Genomic DNA, 20382 nt, shown 5'->3' on the forward strand with positions numbered 1-20382 from the left:
TGTGTGAGACTCTGAGGATAGAAAGACATGCTTTTAACTTACCCAGTACAGCTGCTGTAAGAGCTGTAAGAGTTCTTGCTGAGATAATAAACTGCAAAAGGCCCTCAAATTGCTAACGGGAGTCTTGGAAATGGATTTCTTACAGATTCATTTGGTTGTCTTAGCATTTTTTTTCATTATTGCACACTGAAGCTTATTAGGAAATTAGATATGATGTGGATTTTATTTGTTATACCCATTGTAATACAATTAAGTCTGTATGATTCAGTTTGCAAATACAATGTGGGGGTTTTATAGGAAATTTCAGTTCAGTTTCCCATGTAAGTGTGTGGAAGGAATATGAGAATATTATTTCATTTTTTCTATGTACTGTTATTCAGTAACTTTCCCATCGTATTGATTTTGTACATTAAATTGTACAATTCACTTGGTGCAAATTACCCTGGCACTTACATGAGTCTGTGGATGTGAAGTTTTTAAGCCCGTTTTAAAAAAAATGTACCTTTACTAAGAATCTTCACTAGGATTTTTCAGCTTTAACTTTCTTTTCACCAGTATCACATGCTCCTGTATAAGTATTTATTCTCTAGGATAAATGATGATAAATGCAGTAAAATACTTGTTTTTTCTTTTAGTAGTTGGTAAAGAGATATTCTATTGAAAGGACACATACTTAGAATATGTTTTTCAAATAAAAGCATTTCTATGAATCTCAATTTTAGGCCAGTGTTTTAATGTCTATCTAATATGGGGAGCTGCTACACCTATCAAAACATATTTAATAACTAATAATTAAATAATTATACTTTAAAAAGACTTGACTTTACATCTCAACCCTTCAGATTTACCCATTATCTTTTCTCCTCTGTACAAAGGCCTGTACAAAGTAGTGCTGTTACACAGATCGGTGTGTGTCATGTATATCCAAGGTAATGTAGGGTGGAGCAAATGTGATATTTGTTCCAGCATATCTCACTCTAGTGCCAAATTTCAGCTGATAGCTGTTCTTGAGGTTTTGTTACTTTTATTGGAATCTACAGTGTTTGCAAGTGACAGGCCAGTCAGGACACACTGGGGACACCTGTGTGTACTTCTGTGAGAAACATTTTTGACTTCAGTACCTTTACTAGTGCTGAAAGAGGTGAGACTGCACACAGCTCGAGTTTCAGATCTTGGGGTGCTTGCAGTGTTGGAAGTCATGGGTTGTGTTGGCTTTGCCAGTAACCCAGACAACCTGAGTATGCATATCATTTGCACATGTTGTCAAGACAATTTCAAGGCATAGCTCCATGTACTAAGAAAAAACAATAGAATATTTTATTAAATTCAATTCAGTCAACCATTTTTAATGTATAAAATACTAATTACTAAAAAAGTTTTCTGTGACTTGAAATAATTTGCTGTTCTGCAAATTAAATATGCTTTTATAGCTCCGCCTTTTTTACTGACTTCCAGTTCCACTGTCTTTTTCATCTACTATTCATAACTCTTTTCTGAAGGAACTCTGCTTGCTTTAGAGATAATTACAATTGTCTGGTATGACTTCTGACTTTTAAACAAAGCCAAGCAGTAGCCTTTCTGCTTCCAGAGCACCAGTGTATTTATTGTATGAATTAACAAAACTTCAGGCTAATCTGGAGCTGTATTCCACAGGATTATGGGGATGCATATGCACATCAAAGTTAATCTCACTGGAAATAAACCAAGCAAAAGTAAGTCTTTGCATCTCTACATTAGTCTGTACAGCTCAAAGTAAAAAAATCAGCATGATATTTCTGAGACAATAAAAAGATTTAGACTTGTTTTTAGTATTAGCTTACACGTGTAAGGGCTAAACTGGTCATGGCACTAGTTTTGCCTGAGAGTTAAGTTCTCAAAGTAGACTCTAGACATAAAGATAATTTACCACAAAATAGAAACATCATGAAGAAGTGACAGAATGAAAGCCAAATGTCAGAAGTTAGAGAACAAACATTTAATTTCTCATTCCTGATTTTCATTAGGTGAACCCTGCATTGGAAGTGAAGAGGAAGCTGCTCTGAACTGTGGATGTTCTGGAGCTGGACACAGAAATCTGTCACTTGTGTCAATGTACAAACCCTTCTGGTTTCAGCAGCAAAAGTATTTCCTATATCAGCTTGAAATTTGAATGACTTGACTTAATACAGTTCTTCCACAGCATTCACAGAGCTATTTTTAAATAGCATAGAAACTGTCATGTTCTTGATGTTATTTAGTTTGCTCCTGGCTTTATAAAGCATCAATATCAGCTCTTTATCCCAAACCAGATCCTAAATTTTCCCTCCCTGATGGTAGTTCTGATTCTAAATAACTGATAATTTATTCAGAATGCAGAGACTTCCATTAAGGTGTTATATCTATCATGTAATTGAAGAGCACCACTATCTTGACAAATAGATACAATGTGTGTGACTAACACCTGGATGAGAAGCAGTAGAGATCTTTGCTTTTGGGGCAGGTTTCTTCTTGATATGAAAAGGATCTGCAGCATTCACTGGTGATCTCACAACTGACATGTCCCATCCCATTGCCCATGTTCTCTTGTTTTACTTCATCAGTTATGTCATTCCTTGACGCTTTTCCTATTGCATTCTCATCACTTTTCTTATCTCCTTCCACGTTCGTTTCCTTGTGGCATTGCCTCATTCAGTACATTGCATTCTCCAAGTTCCTTGACAGCTTCTAGATTAATTTCTTTTTTTTTTTTTCTATGTAAAGGTTTTGTTTAGCCTTTGATTTATTTTCCTTTTGTGTCAGTTCCTTTCCTGCAATTTCAGTTGTACAGTCCCCTTGCAGGGGTATTAACAATTCCCTGCATTTGTTGGCTTGCACGCAGTTGGGATTTTTCAGTCACTTTCTGGGATTTTGTATTCCTGTGTTTCTGGCATTTCTTATTACATCTGGACTTAAATTCATGTTAACCTCAACTGCATTTGATTCAGGACAAGCATGAGTTTTAAGCATACTAGGTTTTAAATACACCAAGGGAATCAATCTAATTAAAACTTATTTTTCAAGTTTTTTCTCCAGCAAGGTTCTTCTTGCACACTGCTCCAGGGTCTCTTTCTCCACCAGCACACACCCATATGACTTGCCCTTCTTAAACTGCTTTTATAATTTCTGTACTTCATACAGAAGAAGAGCATAGTTTCCCATGCCACTTGTAATTTCAGCATAAATTATTGTCACAGGATAGTTTTTGAGATTGCCCAAAGTAGGTATAGACCTTGTGCGAAAAACAAAGAAAGAAATGTTTCCCCCACGAAACTCTGTTGATCTGTAGAGAATTACTTTGAAGTCTTGTTTCAGAAAATCTTTCTTTCCACTGTTCTAAGTTATATATTAGCATTGTAAATTTTTATAGGCTTATTAGAAGTTCGTTTGACTATTTGTGCCATTTCAATGTTAAAGGCATTTATGACATTAGAGTAGGAAAAAAAGTGTCCAAACAAATATGTGAAAATATAGCAATATTTGTCTTTTTTTTTTGCTATTGTGAAAATCCTACTATTTAGCAAAATTTCCTGAATTTAATGAACTTACTCAAAGTAAATACAACTTTCAGAGGAAGCGGGTTTAGTCTGACTTGTGACCAAAAAAAGGGAAATCCTTTTCATTCAGAACTTATTGCAGTAGTTTTCTGTCAGTGAAGCATTTTACATGTCCTACTGCCTTAAAAACGACATAACGTGTTTAATATTAAGCTACTGTACTTTTCCATTAAAATATCATATATATAGAGGAAATTAAACCTTTCCCTTCATTAGGAAGGCTGAGAAAATTAATTAGAATTGATAACCTAGGTTTAAATTCAAATAATATTGTCAACTTTCTTATGATGGATACAAACTTACATTTTAAACTGGAATTGCAGAGAGATGTTAATTGCCAGAAGTGAGTGATGCTGCACATTAAACCAATCTTTACATATTGCCTGAAACCTCCTAAGTAGAACAGATCAAGTTTTATGAATATCTTCACTTTTGTTTCCTCAATCTTTTAAATATTAGGACATTTTCTCCACTTTATTTTTCTGTAATTGTAGGGTAGGTGAAAAGGCAATGCAGAAGTTGTGGAGAGGGATAAATCATCTTTCTAGTTGTTGACACAGAATTTAATCTGTGGAAGGAACAGTTCCACCTTTTCATGCCTCCATTTCTTCTCTCTGGAGATCTATTGGACCTGACCAGTCATAGCTAAAAATGACATTAAATTTGGAATCTCTACTAGAATTCACCCAAGTTTTCCTGAAGTACAGCTGTTCGTTTGAAAATGTGCTGCTCTCAAATTCTTTATTACATTAGGTAGAATGAATACTTTTTTTCCCAGAATTACATCTTTCTTCTGTAGTATTTAGTGTACTCTCTGTATTTTTATGTTTGTATGTTTGTATTCTAAGTTTTAGAAGAGGAACTAATGATTTTATTACTACAGAAAACAAACTTCAGCAACTTTTATGCAACAATAATTTTTGGATTTGTGGCTGGTTTTAGCTTTTGTCATTTTTTCCTTTCTCATTGAATTTTCACAGTGTGGGACACACACTACACAGTAAGCTGTAACTGCAAATCCCAGGGAAAGGCAGGGTTAAAAAGGGATAAACACAGTATCCTGTTAGGAAACTCTGCTTTGTAGACAAAAAACTCCTTCTCCTGGTTTGATAGTGGACAAAGAAAATTTGTTGTGCTTATATTTAAAAGCAGTTTCTAGCAGGCCAGTTCACTTGTTCCTGCATTGGGCTGTATCTTGCCATTTTAAGTGCTGATCTCACACTGATTTGTATTTGATGTTTTATACATGTCAGTACTTAAATTGGCATGAGAGGACAAAAGTTAAATCTTCCCTCTTCCAAGCTGTAGTCTCTAATGACAGGAAGCTTGTGCCCTATGAGGCAGGAACCTTGTTCAGTCTCAGAGCTGCAGGTAAGAAAGCTGCTGGGTCAGTATGACAGCTGAGCAAGGAGTAAAGTGTATGCTGAAGTCAGTCCAACTGCAACCTGAGAGTCCCAGCTGTGAATGTGAACTGACCCTATTTTCTTCATCAAAAGGAAAACTCTTGCCTACGTGCTTGTGCAGTCTGAGAAACTGAGTGAATATTCTGTCAGCACAGAGGGACCAATATGAGCCTTTCTCCTCCCTGAAAGCCACAATCCGTGTGAGTGGCTTTGTGCTGAAGCCTTGCAGGGCTAATCCTTAATGGGAATATCTGGCTCAGAATACAGATCAGATGCCACTCTACTGCTTTGGCTTTGTTGTGAGCAGTGTGTCAGTTGTAAAAAGAGCTGATGTATACACCTCTACTAATCCCCTAAACAAGGATTTAATGTAATATGTTAATTGGAACTTCCACTAATTTTAATGAGATTTCCCACTGGGAGTGTTAGCCCACCAGTATTTTTTGACTGCTCAGTCTGATGTTTCTTGATGCTACTGACAGGATCCATAACAGAAAGGTATTAACAGCAAGCAGGATTAGGATTCCTATGTATCCTGATGGGTCCACAATTCTTTACAGGTTCTCAGTGTAGACAGGAAGGCCTTACTAGGGTTCACATGAAGTAAAAGTAGACATGCTCTGAAGAAAACCAGATGATGAAGACAATTCTGAGAATGTGTTCTTGAGTGAATACAACTTTGTGTTTGTAATATGTGTAACCATGAAAGGATAAGAAAAAGGGCCTGAGTGAGAGCTATTGTTAGCAAAAGCAAAACTCACTGCAGAATAGGAAAAACTAAAGAACCAAAACAAACTAAGAAACAAAGGGTAAGCAGGTGCAGAAGAAGAAAAAAAAAAGTTTATTTAAACATTTTGAGTTTTGAAAGTAAATCTGTTTCCTCAGTGTTCTGAAGAGCATTTTACACTGATTTACTGCCCTTCTCTTTGATACTTTTGACTGCCAAGTTGCAACAGAGAGTGATTAATTTTGCTGATGAAAGGGCAATTTTCCTCTAATTTTGAATTCTCTCTTTTTTCTTTGCCTGCCTTTTTTATGGGTCTTTACTTCTTTCTTATTTAGGCAGCTTTAGGGACTTTATTGCAGGTTTCAGTCTTAAAAATTAATACCGCAATGAATTCCATTGTTATTAGTAAAATAAGGAATCATTTAGAAACAAAATCTAAGGTACAGGGGAGTTAGACATATATAGTAAGAATGGGCTTCTGTCATGGAGAACTTATACTTGGAAGGGACCAAGTAATATGAGAAATGTTATTATCTCATTTAAGAATGTAGGATGAAGAACAGAGCAATGATGTGACCTGATTAATGGTTTAGATCTGAGCTGGGAACAGAATCCAGACTGCCTGACTCCCCAGGCAGAGCACTAAACAGATTGCCCTTCTCTCCTCCTTGAGAAATAAGTGAGGGCTACCTGTTTAACAGCCTGGATTTGATGAAATATATGCTGTATGTAGTGAGTTGTCTTTTATTACCATGATGGTGTTTTCTAGAAGAATCTATAGTGTAACTCACTAATTAGAAATTATTTATAGGATCAATGTGTCACTACTATAATGATACTCCTTCCTAATCAAAGTGACTGTATCATGTCAGAAGACACTGGTGTTTATCTTTCAGGGAATGAGCACCAGAAAGTGCTGCATAGGATTTCTCTTCTTTCTAAGCAGCCCTTGTTAACATTTAACGCTGAAAAACATGGTCTAAGTCTGAAGGAGCAAAAATAAATCTGTTGCCCCTAAAATGGTTTAAAATATATATGCAAAAGTCTATTTTTTTGGGCTTACTATTATCTAGTGTGTACTGCAGAAAACGCCTCTTTTAAAACCAACCATGGTGATATAGTAGTACATGTCCTAAAGAAATGTTCTTACAGTTTACCTCTATAAAATACATTCTTCATTTGTGAATTAGAATCCCAGCCCTGCTGGAGGCTGAACTGGGTAGAGTTTAGCCTAAAAATGTGAAACTTGGTAAAAGCAAATTACTGAAAATTAATCTAATCAATGTTTAGGACAAACTAGAACTCACAAAAGAAAAGAAATATGTTACTTAACTCCATAGAAAGTGTATAGAAGGGTGAACTGTACAATCTGTAGAAATGGGGGTTAAAGTGGAACTACTTCGTAGTTTTTTTACTTAGTACAGTAACTGTGACAAAAGCTGGAGCTTGCATATTATGTATTCCCAGACATGTCCCTAAGCTATCTTTAATGAACACTCTTCTCATTAATTTAAATGCTACTAACATGCAGCTAGCAATAAGATAATTGAAGAAGTTCTTAATTTAGAAGCAGGCTCTATGGTTCTTCCCCATGAAGTAGCAGAACTATAAATCCTTAAATTCAGGACAGATATGAATTTTCAGTGATGCATTTAACAGCACTGGGGAGGGGATAGGGGAAGAAAAGGGGAATGTTCACTTCTCTTTAAAGGAGGAAAGTGACCGTGGGTTTGAAGGACAATAAATTTATTTTCCTAAGGCCTACTGTCTTCCAGCAGAGGCTCCATCTGCATGGTCGTTAAAGTTTTTGGGTCAGGAGCTCTCCTTTTGTTTTGTCCTTGTACAGCACTAAGCATAGCAAAGGTGTGGAGCAATAAATTGGGGGACCACAGTAATTCACTGGGAAGAACGCTGGGGAGACTACAAGATGAATGCAGATAATACATCATTTCAAAGACATTATAGCCAAGGAGAAAAATTCTTTCTGCTGGTGAGTTCAGGAACTTTCCATATTTGTTGCTAGGATACCTGCCATCCGAAACTTAGCTTTGTGCAGAGGGTTACCTCTCTCTTCTCATTCATTTGGATAGTTTTCCCTGGATTCAATCCTGAATTTGCTGTCAGTTGCCTCTAATTTCCATTTTAGCAGATATATGAGAGTGACCCAGCATTGTAAAGCAACTCATATTGAAATATTTTCCTGTAAAAATTTTAGATGTAGGGAAGTTCAGAGGCTCCAATATGAAACCATAAAACGTGTCTGCTTCCTTACTGGAGTTTGCTCCAAAGGATTATGAACCGAAGAGTAGAACCATCAGTATGGAAGCTGAATTTGGCTTTGAATTTGAATTAGCTGGCTTTGGCTTTGTGGCATTTTATGTCAATCTTGTAGAGAAATGATTGAATTCCTCATTTTGAAATATTTTAGCAGAAGGAGGCCTTACAATAAGTGGTGTGAACCTGTAACATCTGATAATGGATTTCTACTTCTGTGCATCAAAATCAACTGTGTAGTGACCTCTTGAAAAGTGTTTAAAATTAGAACAACTCTGGAGTTTCTTTGGTTTTAAAACAAGAAAACGCCCCATACTTCTGTAGTTTGTTTTTGTAATAAGCCAGGAAAAAGAGTTCAATTTAAATATTGTGTGATGGAAAATAACTGAATTTCAGCAAATCTGGCTTCTAGCCTGGCTTTGTATGACCGTATTTGTCTAACACAAATAATTAAAAATTTAATATTGTACTGGAACTACATTCCTAATTGCATAATTCTTTGTGTCTAAGAAAAAATCCCAAATCAAAAAAGATAACATTGAAAAAGTCAGGCTTAATGTCGTTAGTTTAATATCCAAGTGTTACAAGCCTATGGATAGTAAAGTCATGTTTTAACATACTAAGATATGTAGGGAAGCTCTTATCCCTGCCGTCTATACCTAAATCTGTTTTTAAATGTTTGGTTTTTTTCTTTATGAATGTGGTTCATCAGCTGCTCTCAGCCAAGCACTGCTGAGTGATCATTGTGTGTGCATATGCAGGTGGGTACAACTTTGACCATTTAAATATGTCTCTAAAGGTTTTCTTACACCATGAGGATAGGGAATAGAAGAGAGATTTTTCTGTGCTGTTTAATGTTACTGCAATGAAACAATCTACTTTAAACGTATTTCTGTCCATCCCTCATGGTGTTGGCTGGCACTGAGAGAGGAGAAGTCATCCTGTCTGAATTTCAGTCAGTGCTTAGTTAGAAACTTGAACCAATGTTGAACCAATGGAAAAAGGAGATGTGGAACAAGGTTCTCAACCAGGTAACAGGATGGAGAAGACAATCAGGTTGTTAAAGCCGAGTCCTTGGTGTGCTGGCTGGTTTGTCCTCATGTACTGAAGAGGGAAGATGTGGGATGCCTCTTTTAAAAACAGATGTAAAGACTATTTTGAAAACCACTCTCTGTGGTTTTATCCAGAGAGCTGCCAGTTAGAAGCCCTCCCTCCTGCATGCTCCCTGTGTAGAAATTAGACCACAGTAGGAATCTATTTGCAGTAGTTGAATTCTGATGAAATTGCTTGTGTTCAATTTCTCCCCTGTTCCATCAGCTCCTCCTCAAAAATACCTTCTCTATTATTCAAGCATAGGTGTTTTCATTGTTTAGGATTATTCACTAAAAACTTATGTTGATTAATACGACCATGATAATGGTAAAAATGAGTAAAGGATTTCTTAAAGTATTATATTTATGGCTGTGGGGATCAAAACTTCAGGGTTCAAATCTGCTGCTCCAAGTTAGATTAATCTCTTATATATACATATTGCTACCTAACATGAGCAGGAGGAGTCACTTGTGAAGTTTTTTATTTCGTTCTTTTTTTTTTTTAACAATCCTCTTGTTTTCAGCAGCATATAAATTCCTATAAATTTTGCAATAATTTTATAATTTTAACTTTTCTTGGAGATTATTTGAAAAGTCTTCTGGATATACACAACTCATGCAGTGGGACATTGAGCTGCTGCTGTAGAAGTAAAGAACTGAAGAAATCACAACAGACAGGTAAATGCTCTTATAGAGAAAAGAATTGAATTGCAATATGTTGATGTTTTTACCACATCTTTTATGATTATATTCTTAATTTTATCAGGTAATCAGGTAACTGAAGTAGAGCTAAAGTGACCTAAACCAGCTGTAAAGCTTTTCATGATTTCCAAAAACTATGTCCTGACTTCCAAGCACTCCTGGTTTTAATTTTGTAAATCAAAGCCCAATCAGTGAGTTTTCGCTCTTTGGAGGGCTGACACCCTGAACTCTTGTCACTCTCAAAACCTCTTGCACTGAGCAGAAAGGTGAAGTGTATTGACTAAATAGACAGGTCAGCTTACAACATAGTTATTAGGCAGCTAGGATTCTCTCTCTGTTCCATGAAGAAATAGGAATGTTCATGCATTTATGGAAACTCTTTTAATCCTTTTTGCAAAGTGAAACAGTTTCAGTAGGCAAAATTTCCACCTACTCAGGGATTTGTGTTCCTACCAGTAGAAAATACCTTGAGATTTAAGCAAGGTACTGTAGATTATAGCAGAACGAAGCAGTGATTTGTTGCTAAAGAAGTTGGTCATCTGTGATCAGAGATAGAGATTTCATTGGAGTGAAGCGTTTGTCTCTGAGTTGCTTTACCAAAGTTTTATTATGAATCTCTAGCAATAGTTGCTGTAAATATCAGGATTGTACAGAAAAAGTTTAAAAACTTAAATGAATTTTAAAGTAAGGAGTAAGAAATGAAGAATTTAAGTAAATGAGTACATTTTTTATCTTTAGAAAAACCAGTTTTGCTGCATGTGTTGGCATTATTTCATAAACATACAAGTGTAATAACTATATATAAAAAAATTGACGAGCCTAAATTTGGTTGTATTTCACCTTTTATTGTTTTCATTACTGCTAGTAGTTCACATTTTTTTGATCCTCAGCATTTTGCTCCCATTTTTTAAAATCTTTTCCACACTATTGGCCATCACCTGAGCAAAGTTTTGTTGCTGGAGTCAATAGGATTAATTATTTTAAGGATGTTCTCAATAAAGGGTTCCAAAGTTGAGCCCTCCAGCTTGCACTGTGTGTGACTTCCCTTTAAAGGACTCTGATAGCTTTTACTAATTTGCTGGGAAACCTCTGTTCAAAAACCTGATGCATGGAATAAGTAAAAAAAGGAAATGTTAAGAGAACTGAAAAATATTTGTAGAACTGCCAAGTTATGTTAAGCATTGGAAATGATCTCATAATATGGAAAAAGAAGGAATATTATTTATATATACTTATTTAGGAAAGGTGAAAAATTACAGAACTTGAACTAATATAATTTTGCTTCTTTGTAGAATTCCCAGTATTTTTGATGAATGATTCAAAGGAAATCATTGTGCTCATAATTCAAAACCACAGTGATTAATGCTCGGATTTTTGGAGATAATATTGTTAGCAATTTTCTCATTCTGGTGTGCCAGTATGTCTGACAATGGGTAACATAAAGAGCAACAAAAGAAACAACCCATTTTTTGGGTGTATTTGAGAGCACAGCTCCTGCCCAACCATCAAAAATCTCTTTTTAGCCACTGGGGGTTTTTCTAAACAAGCCTCCACTTTTCTTACAGCATTTGATGCCATTTTCATCAGCTACTCCAACACTCAGATTACTCATCTGAGTCCTATTCTCCCCACATCTCTAGTAACTACTTAAACAATGAATTAACACATATATTAATGGATTACATGCCTTGGTAACAGTGCATGAGGTGCTGTATTCCTTTTGTTGCACCTCTGTTCTTCTTGCCCTTATTTTTTATTAATTGGAACAACTAAGATTATAAATTCTTTGATTGTTATCAGAACAAAACTGATCTGTGGAATTTATTGCTTAATAAATGCTCAGGAGAATCAGAGAAAATATTTTTTCCTCAGAATTCTATGTTGGACAGTTTTGAATTTCCAAAAACATAAGTATCATCTCATTCCTGGAAAAAATCTTGAAGCCTTGCAAATTTCTTCTTCAGCAAACAAGCAAAGTTTGGACAAAATAAAAATACTTTTGACAAAGATAAGTGAGTCCCAAAGTTAAATTGCAATATTTGAGAAGTGCATATTTTTAATATAACAATTCTTTTGTGAAAGCAAGTGGTGAAATTGGAGTTTAGAAACCATGGGTTTTTTCACAGCATTCCTGGCTTCCATTTTTGTCTGCAGCTGGCTTCCAGTTGGTTTAGTATTTGACATCAAGCATATTTCTAAATGAATTCTGAAGAAAGACTTGGGAATTGCCAGATGATGGAAGATCAGTCTTGTTCACATAAAATTACATTTTCCTGTTTAAGTAGCATAGCAAATGAAAATTCACCTTGACTTGTTCAGTTAGACTTGTGTCTTGGGAAAATTCACCTAAAGTACTTGGTGTTTAAAAATCTGGGATTCAGTTGCTAGCAAACTCTACTGCCTCTTGTCAAAATATGGGCTAAGAGCTTTATATGGCATGTAAAACCCTGTTTTCCCATGGGATAACTTGGTGAGTTTTCCACAGTCACTAAGAGCCTGTGAATGTTCAGTAGGTTTATCCACAATGTTACAGCAAGGGTCTTAGTTTTCAAACGATGCTCAGAGTTATGTGTACATTTTTGGTCATTCTTTGACAGAAATAGTTCATGCTTATTTTGGGTCTCATGACATATTGAGCATTACCTCTGTTTAGAATCAAATCCTTTGGAATTCCCATGTAAATATAACAGGGTTAATGTAAAGGCACTAACTCTGGCCTTTCACATGTCAGTTGGTAAGAGCCACTGATCGGTACCTTTTTGTTGATACAAACCTTTTAAAGACACTTGCCTGAACATTCCATAGCAACTGATTTTTGCACTGACATTCTACACCAAAGATGATACTTTGGTGTGTTTCATATCCTGGTGTTTATACACATTGTGATAATTTCTGCCCCAAGTGATGTTTCCACTAACTGTGAAAGAAATGTGTAATTTATGCTTGTCCTGGGTTGCAGTGTATTCTATTACCATCCCCATCAGCTGTTGAAATCAGGTGGGGCAGTGTTTCCTTGCCTCCTCCCCCCAGACTATCTTTCTGTTAATTGCCCATCATTGTCCTGCCGCCTGACTCAGAGATAACTCCCTCCGGACTATCTTCTGTTAATGAGCCTAATCAACACTTTGCCTCATGACTCGTTACCCCATTGTGAGATGCTCCACCCAGAGGGAGGAACCAAGCATCCCATCGTGGATATAAGCTGAGGCTGAACACCAGAGAGACGGGCTTCCCACTGGATTTCCAGAGGACAGGAGCTACACAGCCACCACTGGACTTCCAGAGGAAGAGCAGACTGTTTCACTACAGGATCACTGCTTCAGAGGACTGCTACCACCACCCTGCCTAACAGGGTGTCAGGTTGTACCTTGACTCTGTCAGTTTGATAGTGTTTTCTTTTACCTTTTTTTTTCTCCTTTTCTTTAATTTCCATTAAATTGTTATTCTGACTTGGTGCCTCCCACTGGTTTGTTTTCAAACTAGCACAATGCTCTTATAGATTCTCATGTTGGCACGTTCCATCATGAAATGCAGTCATCGAGTGTTGAGCATCCTCACTGAGTACAGTCTTTTGTCAGTCTCTAGTTGGAGCATCTCCCCAGCATTTGGTGCTGTTGCTTAGTGCTACTGTGGGGCTCAAAGTCTCTGCGAGGCGCCGGCTGCACAAAGCCACACACAGATTGCTCTGCCTGCCGTGGCCACCCTGGCTCCAGGGGGCACGGTGTTGCTGGTAACAAGTGTTGCTGTGCCCATCAGGCAGACAGGATCTTCCTCCTTTCTTTCTAACCTCTCAAATTACCCTGGTATTCAGAGCATTTGGCTACATACCTACAGGCTTTTCCCCAAGGGCAAGGTATCAATTAATTACTATTAGCTTGACTAGAGTAACAAAAACGAGTTCTATTATTATCGGGTAGAATTTTTCAGATATAGTATTTTTCTGTTTGCTTGGGGTTTTGGTGTGTGTTTGGTTTGGTTTGGGTTTGTTTTTTGTTTGTTTATTTTATTTTATTTATTTTCTTTTTCTATTTTTTTTTTTTTTTTTTTTAGAGGAGCTGGTGTTTGGGGGAAGTTTGCTTTCTGTTAAAAATATAAACCCTTCAGTGTAGCGGTAGTGCCTCTCCAGATTGCTACAGCAGTTAGTCCTGATCCTTTGTGGAGTTTCAAACATTGCAGAATAAAAATATATCATTATATTAAATAATAATCTACTTATAAGCACAAATTATCAGTCTTAAGGTGGAGTTTTGTGTGAGAGTTCAGTCTGGGTGAAAAAAAGATGGAACAATGAAAAGCACATCATCTCTACTGCAGCCAAATATTTGTAAACTGAAGTTGCTGAGAGCGTAAGTGGTAACAGTCATCTTGCAAACAGATGGGACAGTCCTGCATTTGTGAACTTTTGCCCTAGGAAGAAAGAGGGTAAAGGAAAGAGGAGAAAATAGAAGAAATAGTAATTATTACTTATTTCACAGTATTACCTTGCAGTTATGGTTTCATGCAGACATATCTGTATAATATTTATCAAAATGGTCTCAGAGTAATTCAGATACAACATGAAGGGGTAATTTTGAAAGTTGCCACTGGATGTTTGTATATTTTTGGGATGGTTCCTTTTTCTTAGTCACAGTACACAGTGTGACAGAGTGGTCATTAGACTATTAATGATGTCATAGATCAAATTGCATTCTATAAACAGAAATTTGCACCCTGTACTTTCAACTGGATGGAAAAATCATTTAAAATTTGCCATAAAGTGTCTGTGCTTTCTATATGTTAAAATCTACTTTGGAGTCTTAATAAAATAAATTCATAGGGTTTTTGAAGATGTCTTAGAGTGGTCTAAAATTTAGATGAGAAGGTAATGTATTTAAGAGTAATCACTTTTCTGTGCAGTGATGGTAAGTGCTCATCTACTTTAAAGCATGAACTTGTTTGCAGAATATTTTAACTTTTGGTGGTTTAGAATTCCCTGTACACCTTGACTGCCATTAATGCAGGATGTTGGTATTCATTGCTAGATTTTCTTATATCCTGTTTCATAACTGGCAATATCCCACGGTTTCATACACAGAGAAATCACTAACACTTCACATGTGGTTAGGGAGGAAATACTTTCTACAGAGGTTCATACATTAAATCTATTGGTGGGATTGTTCATTCCCTTCTGTTCTGTGAAATATGCTTCATTACTTTGCAGCATCCTAACAGGGTCATCCTCGCTCTCAAACTCCATTGACAGCATTCCCCCAACCATAACAAACTGCCCACAGAGTTTCACCATACACCCTGAGACACAGCTGGTACAAGTCAACTGGGGATGATCTGAAATTAGTGCTAAAGGCAGAGATACTTTTACATCCAAAGCCTCCTGCTTCCAGTACAGAGCTGATCAGGTCCAGGATACAGCCCATGAAGAAGCTGGAAACAGCCTTTCCATCTTTCAAAGTAATCACCAAAAGTAAGTGCTATCTTAAGATAAGGCTTAACAAACTTTACAAACTGCTGCCTCTTTCATAGTTCAGTTTCCAGTACCAGTCTCAGTGCCTGTGTTTGTTTCCATGCACAGTTTGACATCAGGTCTGCTATACCAAATAGCATGGATGTTTTAGGTTTTAAAATTGTTTCATGCCTAAAATTTTTTATGCTAGTGAAACCAGCTCCTTCATGAGTATCAGTTTTTCAGCTCAGGAAAACACTTGTTTAGTAGGGAATAATTTGTAAAAAACTCTTGGGTCATGATCATTTGGGGGCTTTGGTGACCAATGCCCCCTAGTTGTTTTTCCTGCAGCCTGATGCAGAGGACAGGCCCCTCTAACATTTGTATTCTCATTAGCAAAGCCCTACATTTACACTCTGAGGATTTCCAACATTGTAGATTGCAATGAGAATGAAATATGTTGAGCACCAACATGCTGCTCAAACACACACTTGCTGCTGTTGCAGGCCCTCTGTGGAGCATTGTGCTTATGTGGATACCCTCTTCAAGAACTTCTTTACAAAGTCTGGTCATTTGTTAAACAAAGGTAAGTTTAAAGAAGTTTAATTTGTGTAACCAGGCTCAGACTTTGTGCCAAAGTGACTGAGGTAAGCCCAGAAAGACCATTAGGCCTGTTTTCAGCATGAGCGGGCCAAGGGAGTGAGAGGTTTGGTAAAGAATATTTGTAAATCTTATTGCTTCCACTCTAGAGTTCATAAACTCCAGTAGCACAGAAGTTGTTAATGTAAGGGTGCTCCCAGTAAAGGATTGATAACTTTTAAGCATCAGATTAATTATCAGTCCTAATTGTGTAGCTAAGCACTCTAATAGGCAGAAACAGAACAATTTATAGTCAGCAGAACTTTTGAGAAAGTTTTCAAGCTTATTGCTCTAAATTAAATGAGCATTTTTAAAATGCAACCAAATGTTCTGAATTAAGGTCGTAAGATTGAAAAAGTAGTTACTAGAAAAGTGGAAAAAAGAAAGCTACTTTCTCTGGCTTGGTTTCTTATAGAAGACAAAGCATTGACTACAAAGGGTCATTGATGTGGTGGCAGAATATGAAAGAACTGCATTGAGGATTGAAACTACTTCCCATAACACAGCAGGAATGGCTTTAATAGAACTTTCAAAAAAGCTTTTTGAGATATTTGGAGTTTGCATGTTCTCTTGATTTAAGGTATATTAAAAATTTCTGCAAATATATTCAGTACTATTTAGCCTTATAGTCTATAGATAGCGTAACATAAACCTCTTATTTCCATGGGAATAATCTTACATGTATTTCATTGTGAGTTTCAGATGAAAGTTGGTGTTTTTTTGAGTTTTCTTATATGTACATGTGGTTTAAAACATATTTTATGAAAATACAGTGTAAAACCTGCTCACGTGAGCACTTGATTTTGGGAAAGAAAATAAAAACAAAGGTTGAGGTTGAAGATAGTGTTAAGATCTTTGACAGTGGCTTCTTGTAAATGGCTTTACCTTTTTGAATGTAGAAATCTGAATGCTACAAGAAATTAATAATGGTTTTATTGGGCTGGTACATATTGTTTAGAAGTAAATAACACAGGTTGTCTTAGTATAATACTGCACCAGTTGTGACAGGCCATGACTGGGTTATTCAAGCTCTCTCATTTATTTTAGCCAATTAGTTTGTTTGCTTATCAGGAAGTGACTTCAGTAAGGAAGCACAGTAATTCAATTATCAAGCACTCCTTTTCTAACCCTTCCAAAAAAATGCATATGAACTCAGTGTAAGAAAAACATTTATTTGCAGCTTCTTGTCTTTGATAACTCATTATGTTACACACAGTGTGATTCACCCCAGAAGATTTATCTGTCGTGGGGGGTGGGAGGAGGAGAATGAAAAATTCTAACACCACCTAAAAGATATCATTGCCTTGTAGGCAGTGATACCATTTCCAGAAGAAACAGCTCAGTTATCTGTTTGGAGGAAATTTCTCCAGCCCCTGGGCCTTGTACTCTTTGTTCCTGATCATCTTGAGACAAGCAATTAGAAAATCTCCAACTTGGAAACCATACTGCCCCCAGGGCAGCTCCTGCTCATTGTGAAAAACTGAATTTGGATTGCTGAAATTGTAATGGATCCTCTGAATATTATTATTAATACATTTTAAGAAACTGAAACAAATGATAAGAACTGGAGAGTGTTCAGAGCATTTCACAGTTATTGGTCAGAGTTCACACTCTCTTGCTGTCAGTGAGAAGGAAAAAAATTAACATAAGAGTAAACTCACAACATTGCATTACAGGCAACAGAAGTATCATTCCCAAGAGAAAAATCTAGCTTTGGAGAAAACTTCAGATGTGTATGGGTAATTTTTTTTTGCTGGTTTTTACTGTATTTCACACACATACATTCACAAAAAATAACTACCCATACTTTGGGTTGGAAAAGACCAGTATCAAATTTAGCTGTATTTTCATTTTGGTAGAGATCATCATCATCTGCTTTGACTGTTATGCATGGCTTCAACATGCAACTACCTTACCTAAGCTCACCATATGTATTGTGGGAGTTGCAAAGAACTTTTTTTTTTTTTAATATCAACTTATAGTAGAGGGACCCTCTAGTGGTTTTTGTGGCTAAGAATACATAACCTCTCCAATGTGCTTTTCTTGTGTGCTCAGCAATGGGCCAGCAAGACCTGTTAAGTAGCCATGCTGCAGGTAACATGAAGAAAGCTGTAGGCAGAGCCTGGAACTCTGGCGTCCACAGCTGGACATTTATCATTCTGGGGAGAAATACAGAGAAATGAGAATGGGCACTTAGCTATAGGAGAGAAAAATTCATCCAAAGGGCTGTGTTGTATGAATGGACTCAAAGTAATTAAGTAAGTAAGAAAAGGAACATTTTCACTTCTTTAAAAATATGATTTGAAAGATGCTATGTCAGGTATCTTTCCAACAGTTGGTGTTTTTCTGTACCAATTTAAAGAAACAGGCAGAATACAAACTCGTGTTTTGGACTCTCTCTTGCAGCAGGCTATAATTTGCCAACTTCTCAGCACTTCAGATACATGCCATGTTCAGCACCATGAGAGAGTAGGGATTTATTTAGGAACCTAAAAGAGGAAACAGATCATCGCAGAGGCTCAGGGCAACATTGGAAAGAAACAGGAATGTCAGTCCGTAGCTAAAGGATAATGTAATCGATGATACTGAATATGAGGATCTGGGGAAGGGGTGAGCACACAGATTTCTAAGTGCGTCACAGTGAGTGTCCTGCTGCCTCAGCTGCCAGTGTGTATCGATTCCCTTGAAAGGATGCCCTCATGGAGACAGTTCTGGCTAACAGAGCCGCATGAATCAGCAATCTGCCACTGCTGCTCTGCAAGGGATGAGAGCTGGGCCGAGCTCCTGGTGACTAGGCTGAGTGGTTATGTTACTGGGACAACAGGGGTAAACTTCAGCTGTGTGGAGACCTTTCCAAGAAGAATGCTGGCACAGTCCATCTGTGAGCAAAACTGGACTCGTGCAGCTTGTGCATCACAGACACGAACAAATCTTACTGCTGTTGTGATCAGATGAAGAAAAATATTTGTAATCTAATTGGGTTGGGCTGGGAAAAAGAAAGTCTGGAGTCATGGACAGGCCTCATTGTTTGAAACTGTCTGAAAAGAAAAAAAATTCTATTGCAAAAATGATCTTGGCAAATTCTTCTCATTTCCAAGAGTAGACAGATGAGTGTTTTAGATATAAAGCATGATTCACAAATTGAATATGAACCTGGAATGTTTTAAGGATTTGAATGTTCTGGCTAAAAGGACAAAGCCTAAAGCATCTCTTTGCTTTGAGTGACATAAGAAATGATGAAAAAACCCTACAGCTTTCTTATTTTGTCCCAAATATGAATCCTATATTCATGAATTTTTATAAAATCTAGGATTATTGTTCAAGGTAAGAAGATCCAAAATAATATTAAATGTATTAAGGCAGTGTGCTGTTATCTCTTGAAGGGTATTTAAACTGAGAGAGGACAGGTTTAAAATAGATATTAGGAAGAAATTGTTCACCATGTGAGTGGTGAGGCACAGGAAGAGGTTACCCAGAGAAGCTGTGGCTGCCCCATCCCTGTGGGCAGTGATAGGATCTACTGAGGCACAACTCTTCAGATTTGATTCAACACTGCTGTTCCAGGTTGCTCATAAAGCTTAAATAGTGTGTGTTTGAAGGGAGTTCAGAAAACAGCTCCAGGCAGAGCCTTTGAAAGCTGGCTCTGGGAGCTGAAGAAGGCAGCTGGTAGGAAGTAGGAGTTTGTGTTTAGAGCAGATCTGGGTGCTAGATAGGACCGCATTGTTTATGAGATAGACCTACACTGCAGGGCAGAGATTTAAAAACTGGGATTTGCACCAGCGGTTGGTGATGAGAATAGATTTAATCTACTGTGTTTGAAGTGATGTTATATGCTGACAAAAGGAAAATGTTAGGGAAAAATAAACCAAAGGTATATTGGTCTTAGTGACAAAAGACCAGAGAGAAAAGAATATGACAAATTTTAGCATTTCAGGGTTTTGCTTTTCATATTCCATATTTTTGATGTGTAAAGTACTTTGATTTTGTGTTCTGTATTTTATCATATCCTCTTAAAAATGATGAAAATTTTTCTAGCAAAATAAATTTTTTAATGAATAACTTCAAGTTGTTCTAAAAGTAAACAATTTTTTCCTTCACTATTTCCTCAATATTTGGAAACTACAGTAAATAACTTAATAAAAAGAAGTAGTTGATTGATTTCTTAGAGGAGAGTTTAGTTACTGTATTTCTTCTGGAGTGGTGGAAATGGAGTTTTGTCTGTAACATTTGTTTTATTGCCATTCCATTTAGAACCTGCTCTTCCATGTACTAACAAACCACCTCTGATGGAGACCCCACAGCAAAGGAACCAAGAGCAGCAATTCCATATCCTGTCCCATATGAAGGGCATGATTTCTACCAAAGAGTGCAGGGCTGGCATATTTCTGTCAGACTTCTTATACATTTCTCTCATTTGGATGTAGCGTGGCAAACAAGAAAGGCTTATATGCCAGAAGCTTGCGCAGGTAAGGTAGTCTGGCAAATCCCTTTTGATTTGACTGCTTAGAGCTTTTGGCTGATTGGAAGCTTGTTG

Source organism: Corvus moneduloides, chromosome 7, assembly GCF_009650955.1.
Source record: "Corvus moneduloides isolate bCorMon1 chromosome 7, bCorMon1.pri, whole genome shotgun sequence".
NCBI lineage: Eukaryota > Metazoa > Chordata > Aves > Passeriformes > Corvidae > Corvus > Corvus moneduloides.